The sequence below is a fragment of the Danio aesculapii genome, chromosome 6, assembly GCF_903798145.1.
Source record: "Danio aesculapii chromosome 6, fDanAes4.1, whole genome shotgun sequence".
NCBI lineage: Eukaryota > Metazoa > Chordata > Actinopteri > Cypriniformes > Danionidae > Danio > Danio aesculapii.
This window is the reverse complement of record NC_079440.1, coordinates 50,185,400-50,193,881: the sequence shown is the minus strand read 5'-3', so window position 1 is coordinate 50,193,881 and position 8,482 is coordinate 50,185,400.

The following is an 8,482-nucleotide window of genomic DNA, read 5'->3' as shown; positions in this document are numbered from 1 at the left end:
CCATCATTGTTGTTAACTCCTCTCTCCATCTCAAGTCCACCGACATACATGGCGAGCTACTGGACAAACTGGTAACAGCGGTCTGGAAACTGGAAAGCAGTCCATACATAGATAAGCGGTCAGCTGGTAAGGGTGAAAAGGAACTGCGTCATACCGCCCAGTAGTATTCGTTTTGAAGACGAATTGCAGCAGTACATACATCCGGCTACATAATTTGCGAACTCCAGAAATCTATAGGGCTACGTTTTCAGAATGAGCCCATGTTACGCAAATCGATTGTGTGTAACCTAGCATTTTTTTTTTTACAGATTAGCAAGTTGTAACATTTTTATTATTACTAAGAAATACTTAAATGTATCTTGTTTATATAATAACATTGCTCTGTTGTGGGGGAGAGGGGTTTAGCGTTTACAGCTAACTTGATTAAAATATGCTAATATATCAAACTGCAGAACTTTTCTGGAAGTTTTTGCTGAGTTTAAGAGGACGTGGACTCATTTGAATCCCTCTAAATACTGACAATTTTCATTCCCGTCCTCCAAGAGATGTTCGGAGTGAGAAATTATAGTCGTGAGATCAAAGTATGTACCTCCGCCTGCTGCGAACTCTCTTTACTCAGTCTAATCAATAATTCATTCAAACACTAGACTCGCTCTGGATTATTACCCCGCACCCTCCACACGCACAGTCCTGCACATACAGACTCCATTTAGGCCACAACCGAGAACACATTTCCTTAAAAAACTCATTTGTTTTTTGGACCATGCTTGCACTGTAAAAAAAAATATGCTGGGTTCCACATCATCGATGTGTGTTGGAACAACATGAAGAAATTAAGTTAACTTATTAGTTTATACAAATTTAAGTGGATTGAACATAAAACAATTAAGTTGTCCCAAAACAAATCTAAAATATTTTGTGTTATTTCTGATTATGTTACATAAACAACAAACGTCATTTTTTAGAGTGTGGTTTAAGTTTGGAACAGCAAGTTGATGTGTAAAAAAGTAGTTTTGTTCAGAGACTTGTAGTTCATTCATTCAGTTTCTTTTTGGCTTAGTCCCTTTATTACCCAATTCACCTATAGCATATGTCTTCGGACTGGTGGGGGAAACCGGAGCACCCGGAGGAAATCCACATCAACATGGGGAGAACATGCAAACTCCACACAGAAATGCCCAACTGACCCAGCCGAGGTTCGAATCAGTGACCTCCTTGCTGTGAGGCGACAGCACTACCCACTGTGCCACCGTGCCGCCCGAGACTAGGTTTAATAAACGTGAGACTTTATATTTTTTTTGTGAGGGTTAGATTACAGTAAAGCTAAACTTTGTCTCTTAAAATAATATTTGTCCATTATGTTCTCTTATAAATGCCACCATTACTTTTATATTTATTATTTATTTTGCTATCTGTTAGAATTTGTCCTGTTTAATGTCATTTTTAAGCTAATTTTAAAATGAATATCGCACATTTATTTTGCAAACATTGTTCTGTTACGTTGCACTCAAAAAACACTGTTGTTTGTTTAAACTAGTTATTTAAAATCAGTGGAAAAGACACAATTCTTGAGGTTTTTTTGGGACAACTTAATTTTTGATGTTCAATCCACTTTTTGTAAAAAATTGGTAAAACCTATAAAAATGCCTTTATTCCTTCATGTTGTGCCAACATAAATGGTTTGTGTGGAACCCAGCATTTTTTACAATGTAAATGACTCTGGTCACATATATTTTAGTATTTTTAAATTGTTTCAACCATTAAAAATTTACATGGGAACTTTAAAGCTTTTTCATACTGATATGTGTGGCTATAAAACTGTTCAATTATCATCAATACTGTGACAACTATCCCCGATCTCCATCTTTATTTAACATATCTATATATTTCAGGTGTCTGATGTTCCTGGGGATTCACAGAGATGTTTAAATGTCTTATATCTCAAGCATTACATTTTAATATTAGCAGATCTCTGCTGAGAGCTAACAGATTTATAGCTATACATCTGCACTTTTTATTTAAATGCCAAAACTGTACTATATTTATCATGTTTAATCACATTGAGAGATTAGTACTTAATTTCAAACGTTTTTAAGCAGCTGCAATTAATTATTATTTGTCAACTAATTACTGGATTTCTCTCCTAAGATATTAATTGGATTGTTATTTTTTTTAGTTGGATCTAACTTGATTCCAATTTTTACAAAGATTATAATAATGTCTGGATATTCAGCTTGGGTATTTTGATGTTACATCATTTTATTAATTGGTGAGAAAAATGATTAGTGAAAGATCTAAATATAGAAAACGTAGCCCTGTTTTTATGTTTTACAAGAAAATAAGAAGACATCAAGGTCAAGATATGCTTAAAAATACAAAATGACTGAATGTGTTCACATTAATACATTTTTGGTAGCATATTTGTCTTTGAGTTGCTCTCCAGCACAATTCGTGAGTTTTTCTTGATGGTTTTTCTTATATTTCTCAACCTTTTAAAGCTTAAAAGCTCCATTCTCCACACCAGACTCTCACAGCTTTCACAAACTCTTTTTTTTTTCCACAGAAGAAAGCTAAATTGAAAGTACAATGGTGAATAAAGGCTGACAGAATTTTTTCAATCAGCCGTCCTTTAAAAGACTAAAATCACTTTTGAGCACGACTATTTGTGCAAATGCAGTTATTATTTTGTTGTACAGAATATGTTTGTCCTGCCAAATACACTGTGAAAAAATTATTGCTCTTATTTTTGTTGTTCAATCAAACTAAATGCTCTAGTCATCTTAACTTATATCAATCAAACTGACTAAAGATATTAAGTTAAACATTGCATAACTTAAAAATGTAGTTGAAACCTGATTAACCTTTTCAAATAAGTGAAAGTAACAAAAATATTTTTAGTGATGATTTTTTTTGTCGTATAATTTTTACAGTGTATCTACAGTTAAAGTCTAAATTATAAATTTTTCTTTTCTTTTTCAAATATTTCAATTCAATTCATCTTTATTTTTTAAAGCGCTTTCACAATGTGGATTGTGTCAAAGCAGCTTAACATAGAAGTAAATTGAAACTGTGTCAGTCCAGTTTTCAGTGTTGATCTTCAGTTCAGTTCTGTGTGGTTTCATTTTCACTGCTGAGAGTCCAAACACTGAAGAGCAAATCCATCGATGCACAGCTCCTCAAGTCCCAAACCAACCAACCAAGCAAGCCAGTGGTGACAGTGGTGAGGAGCAAACTTCACCAATTGACAAAAGTAAAGTGAAAAAACCTCGAGATAAACCAGGCTCAGTTGTGCACGACCATTTCTCCTCCGGCTAAACGTCTTGTGCAGAGCTGCAGTAGGCCCCGGGGGCTGGAGAACACTGGTCGTCCATCGTGGAGAAGCTGCAGGTGTGAGGTCACCGGTGGTTTTTCAGGCTGGCCCACGAGGTCAATCAAAGACTCAACTGTCATTGGGCTCTTTAAGGAATCAGTCTCATGCTCTCCACTCCTCTACGACCGTCACAGCATCTGCTCACGATACGACCTGGTCCAGGATTATGGAGACCTCTAGAAGTCCTCTATGGTAGGATTACATTAATGGTGCTGCACAGTCTCTATAGGCCTCGGGATGAGAATCCCCAGGTGGAAAATTCCCAGGTGGAAAAAATATTTCCCAAATTATATTTGAACAAAGTAAGGAATTGTTCACAGTTTGTCTGATAATATTTTTTCCTCTGGAGAAAGTTCTGAATGTTATGTCATCATGACAAAGATAAAAGAAATAAGTTATTAGAATTGAGTTATTAAAACTATTATGATTAGAAATGTGCTGAAAAATATTTGCGTTAAGCAGAAATTGGTAAAATATATATTCAGGAGGGCTAATAATTCTGACTTCAACTGTAAATTAAAAAAATGATGTGTAGGCCTGTTTGAGATACATGTAAGAGTGGTCTGTAAATAGCTGAGAGGAATCCACCTAACACGCTGAAATGAGTTTCATGTCTGTTCTTGTGATATAGCATAATTAACCATGCCTACACACTTCCTGCTGCGTTTCCTGTCTGATCTCAATACTCGCGGGAAACACTGGCGCGCTGCTGTGTGTATGTGTGTGTGTGTGTGTGTGTGTGTGTGTGTGTGTGAAGTGTGCAGCAGTGATCGGGAATTAATTTGGATCCTTTACAGACTGGAGGAAGGCTCTGTTTTTGGTTTGCCTAGACTTGTCTGTAATTAATCAAGAGGACCGAACGCATGAATCGTGTGTCATGTTTGTGTTGATTGACTGAGGATGTGTTGGTGAATGTACAGCTGCAGGCCGCTAGGTGTCAGCGTTGGGTCTCACTCCACACTACAGGACTCTGCTATTAAGATAATTGGGCCTATAATTTGATTACAGGATGAAATATTCACTGATTACCTGCGATATCTTCACCTAGGCTAAATTTACTGATTGAATTACATTATCAGATTAATGAGAGAGAGAGAGAGAGAAAAGGGGTAAGTACTGACATTACCTTTATGAGTTGATCATATTTAGTCATGGGAGCTAATACCAATGTACCATTTAAGCTATGCATGTTAGTTGTTCCTGCAGCCATGGGATTTAAACCCAGGAGCTTTGTATTGTAGGAGAATGGGGACGAAAGTAATATTTTTCATAAAAACTTAATTTTAAAAGATAATGTTACTAGCAGAAATATATTTTTGCTGTGGTTACTAACTCACAACAGTAGTCTATGAAAATCAGGTGTTCTTTTGTATCAATGTAGAACACCTCCAATATAACTTCACTTTAAACAAAAGTTGCACATTGTTACTTTTGACCCCAAAGGGGAATTACCAACCTACGTTACACATAACGTCTCACGGGTTCAACGTGCATACCGGTTGCTCCGTCTTCTTTCCTTGTCTTTGGCTTGGCAGAACCTCAGTTTTTAGCACTACAAAGTTTTGAATCGTCTTATCCAATATTCATTAGGAGGGTGCTATCGCAAATGGACCTGTCAGATGAACGCAGCTCACTTTAACGTTAATTTTGCCGAATAACTGTGCGGTACTGTACAGGGTGACAAGCTGTTATAATACGCTGAAAGCATTATGTTAATAATATTTATAATATGTAATCAATATAACTTATCTCTAATACAACAACAAACTCTGTACCACATTGGATGTCATTCCCTCGCTGTAAATGCTAGCGCTCCCAGTTTTTTTCTGCAACCTTGCTGCGCGCGCATCCTGAATGTTTACAAACTGGTAATTTGTCTATAGCCTGGGACGAAAGTAACACATGGGTGGGTCTAAAGTAACAACAGATTTAAATCTTAATCTGGCTTAATCTTGTTTATCTTAAATATATCTGACTGTGACCTTGTTAATGTTAACTGCAAACTTTATTTGTCTTTTATTTTTGCAAAAAAATATTAAATGGCATTTTTTTTATTTCGTGTCCATCAAATGTTTCAAAAAAACCAACAATATGCATAGATTTTTAAAAACATCTGAGTCCAAATACTGCAATCTCTAACGTGGAAGTGAAAATAGGCATGGCAATTAGCAGTGGGACAAAAAAAAAAAAAAAAACAGTGTTGCTTTCGGTCCCACAGGAACTCTTGCCATTTAAACCTGATTTACTTTTAAATTGAAAAACACAGAGATTGCAAACTTAAGGATGTGTTATTGCACTAAATAATCTTTCAAGAGTTCACACTTAGCTGATGATTGATAATAAAGCTTGTCTGGCATGCTGCCCCAGGGGAGGGTCCTGAGCTTATTAGATCCTCGAGCCCGTTTGCAGAGCGAGAGGGGAGTTTAACTCAGGTAGATCTGGATGAACTCCCCCGGCTTATTTCTAGCTAATGACCGATATAGGATGGCTGAGGAGAGGTGTACTCACTAAGAGCTTGGCTATGATATCAATTTGGTATCAATTTACTTATATTGCGTGTTTTTGGACTGTGCATGGAAGGAAACCGGAGAACCCGGGGAAAACCCACACGAGCACAGGGAGAACGAACAAAACTATGAGGCAACATTGCTAATCACTGGGTCACCGTGTAGCCCATCTGGAAAGGAAAGGGAGTAGGGGGGAGTAGGGGTGGGTAGGGGGGATTCTTCAAGATGAAGATATTGAGATTATAAAACTCTGGTTATTTATATGTTAGGAATCAGGCGATTGGATAATTAATCGTGAGCTGATGTGAGACCAGCTGAGAATAGTCATAAGCACATGATCCTCTCGAAAAAGTTTATAAGTTTATAAATAAGCTTCACATAGATTGATCATTAGTGTGACTCATGAAAAGAGAAACAGAAGTTATAATAAGAAGGAAAAAAGAACCACAATAATTTGCACTTAAAAACAAAAATTTGGAGCTAACTGCGGGACACGACCCAAAATCACATGATATTTGGCAGCTCTATCAAGGGTTGCATGCTGAATGGACTGTTATAGGCTGGAAATTAAATGTTGTTAGGGCTTCGAGACTTACTTTTGTCCCACATTACTTTTGTCCCCGCTCTCCCCAATTTTAGATGAAATAATCTTGTTAACTGAAAATGCCAGCACTTTTTCTTTCTTTTTTATTTTATAGGAACACCTAGTTTTTTTACTTTCATTTTTTTTTTTATTAATAGTTTATATGGTGTGGGGAACTATAATGTGTATTTTCCTTAAATAATAAATGTACAGTTTGCTAAGGCCTATTTATTTAGTTATTTATTCATTAAGTCAGCAAATTAGTATTTTGAACAGGAAATAGAAAAGCATCCATCCCTTGTTGTTTAGTGACATGCAAAAGCTGATGTTTGACTTTCAGAACAAACCAAGACTGGCAAACTTATGTCAGAAATGTCAGAAACTCTGTGTGTACTAAGTTGCATATAATAAATATAGTTACATAACGGAAGTGTATTCAGGAATATTTCTCCCAAAATGAACTTTAGAACTAATTTGGCCATACACCATTAGGGCATCCAAGATTTTAGCTGAAACTCTGGTCCTTAATAACTTCAAAATAATATATTTATATAATAATATATAAAACAAAATAATAATAATAATCGGCAGCATGGTGGCTTAGTGGTTAACACTGTCGCCTCACAGCAAAAAGGTCGCTGGTTCGAGTCAGCTGGACCTGTTGACATTTCTGTGTGGAGTCTGCATTTTCTCCTTGTGTTCGTGTGGGTTTCCTCTGGGTACTCTGGTTTTCCCCACAGTCTAAAGACATGCGCTCTAGGTGAATTGAATAAACTAAATTGGCCGTAGTGTGTGTGTATGTACGGGTGTTTCCCAGTACAAGAAGGGCATCCGCTACATAAAACATATGCTGGGATGGTTGGGGGTTCATTCCACTGTGGCTACCTCTTACATAGAGAATATAAGCAGAAGGAAAATGAAATAAATAATAATAATAATAATAATAATAATAATAATAATAATAATAATAATAATAATAATAATAATAATAATAATAATAAAAACATATAAGATATAGCCTAAAGGCAGAACAAAAGGAATACATGTGGCTCCTGATTTGAGGTCTTATGAAGTAAAAAGATCAGTCTGTGTAAGAAATTGAATATTATTTTTAATATTGGCCTATACAGCTTCAGCAAGTGCATTTGTGGCAATCTGAAGCAAGAGCTTCCTGTCACATAATGGCTGATCGTTTTCCTTCATAAAACCTCAGTGTATCATCTGGAGTATTTTGATTTGTTATGGGTTTTTTTCACTCTCAAAGTGCAAGGATCGTGAATAAATGACTATTTTCATCTTGAAATGTTTTACTGTCAAAAAAGTCAACTACATTTTGGATGGCCAGAGTGAATTACCAGAACATTTAAATTTTTGGATGAACTATTGCATTAGCCACATAATAATAATAATAATAATAATAATAATAATAATAATAATAATAATAATAATAATAATAATAATAATAATAAAATATCACATAATATAAATAAATAAATAAGTTAATGCATGAATAAATTAATAATTATAATAATGAAATCTAATATAAATAGATAAATAAATGAATGCATGAATAAAATAATAATAATAATAATAATAATAACAATAATTATAAAATATAAATAAATGAATACATGCATTAATAAATTATTATTATTATTATTATTAGTAATAATAATAATAATAATAATAATAATAATAATAATAATAATAATAAACGAAAATATAATTAATAATAATAATAATAATAATAATAATAATAATAATAATAATAAGAAGAAGAATAATAATAATAATAATAATTGAATTATAAATAAAGACCAAAATTTAAGACACATGCTAGCCACAATTTAAATCAGAAAAACACACGGCCTCTTGGCTTTTTTAAAGATAAAAATGTAATCATTAAGATGTCAAATGGCAATATAGTTAAATAAATAGAGTTGTTATGATTAGTAATTATCCAAATTTACAAATAATATAGCTCATCAGTCTAACTGGTGCCAAACTGAGTATCCTAACTGT